We start from the raw sequence: 1849 nt of genomic DNA on the forward strand, positions 1-1849 counted from the left end.
CTCCAACGCAAAAAAAAAAAAAAGAACATCGGAAGCCTGAAAGAGGAAGCTTAGCCCCTGACCTGGCTTTGAAAGACCCACAAGTCTTTAGGTATGAGTGGGCGCAGAGTTGCTAGTGCTGACGAAGCTGAACAGCTGGGCCTGCCAGGCTTGGGCTGGAGAGCGCCCTCCTATTGACTTCCTTGTCAGCATTTTCCAGAAGGTAAAAGCTACCTGCCCAAGGTAATCTTAAACTGCAATAGAAACAACTCTCTGGGCTAGAGATGCCAAGATTGTAGTGGAAGTTTCCAGGGTGGTGCAGTACTTACCTCTGTGCTGCGTCCCCACAAATGTTCTAGTTTTCTTTGTTTGTTTGTTTGTTCTGAGTCAGAGTCTCACTCTGTCGCCCAGGCTAGAGTGAAGTGGCATGATCACAGCTCACCACAGCATCGACCTTCTGGGCTCAGGTGATCCTTCTGCCTCAGCCTCCCGAGTAGCTGGGACTACAAGTGCACACTGGCACGCCTGGCTAATTTTTTAATTTTTTGTGAAAATGAGGTCTTGCTATGTTGCCCAGGCTGGTCTCAAACTCCTGGGCTCAAGTGATCCTCCTGCCTCAGCCTCTCAAAGTGCTGACATTACAGGTTTGAGCCACTGTGCCTGGCTCCCAGTTTTCCTTCTTTGACTAGTCTGTTGGCAATCTGTAAAGCTTGGAATAGGGCGGGGCAGGCCAGAGGACTCAGCGTTATCATGGGGGCCAGTGAGTCACTGCAAAGAGGAAGTTCTGGCTCATGGTGCTCAGGGGCAGGGAGAGAGGCTTCCTCTCACCTCAGCAGTTAGGAAATGCTCGTTATATTCTGTGTAAAGGGACCCCCAGTGTTTCCTGGGCTAACACAGAGAAGGGCCATTTCTTTCCTCTGCTATCATTTTCTGCCTTGGCAGGCTCCGGCTGGAGTGGTGGAAAGCAGATCCAAGACAATCATGTGATGGAATTACACCTGCTGAGATAAAGAACCAACGCTCCCCAAGCAAACATTCTTGCAGACTCTGCATTGCAAACTCTGGCTCCTGAGGCTCTGGGCTAATTTGTCTTTTGCTAACTACAGGCACGTGGAGGAGAGCCGAGTCAGTGGCTTCCCGCTGCCTGGTGATTGGAGGATCCCTCCGATGACTCCCCCTGCCCCAGTCTCTTCACAATGCCTAAATCACAGGTGTGAATTCTCTCCAAGGAGCAAGGAAACACACATCTCTTTTCTTTTCCAGATCAAGTGGCATCACGCCCTGAGCCCCACCCTGTCCTGGCTGGTGGGACTCTCAATAATAATTATTACTTACATTCCCATTACTGTTGATTCCTTTGTGATGAGGTGAGGCGCCGGCACTGACAGGCTTACTCTGTGGTGTCAACTTTCCCTGTAGGCTCTGCCACAGGGCCCTTGTTCATGCTTTCAAGGTCCCTGAGGGATTAGTCGAGTGCCAGGGATGGGTGGTGGTAAAAGGAATTTTGAAGAAACTTTAGATCTTCCCCCATCATCTGGGTCAGCATCCCTCATTCTTTGTTATAGGTATTTAATATTTTCTCATGTACATAGTCACATAAACAGCTTAGAGCATCCTCCTCCCCTCCTGGCCTGTAACCAGATTGCTGCCCCTAAGAATCCGGGCTCGGTGGCTCAACGTGTAATTCCACGCCTTTGGGAGGCTGAGGTGAGTGAATTGCCTGAGCCTGCGGGTTCGAGACCTAATCTCCTGTAGACCAGACTGGGCAACAGGGCGAGCCCTCTTCTCTACAAAATAAAAATAAAAAATCAGCAACCGGGCGCGGTAGCACATGCCTGTAATTCGCGGCTACTGGAAGGCTGAGGTGAGT

The sequence above is a fragment of the Carlito syrichta genome, unplaced genomic scaffold (genome assembly GCF_000164805.1).
Source record: "Carlito syrichta isolate Samal-C Ts95f unplaced genomic scaffold, Tarsius_syrichta-2.0.1 Scaffold305593, whole genome shotgun sequence".
In the NCBI taxonomy this organism is placed as follows: Eukaryota; Metazoa; Chordata; class Mammalia; order Primates; family Tarsiidae; genus Carlito; species Carlito syrichta.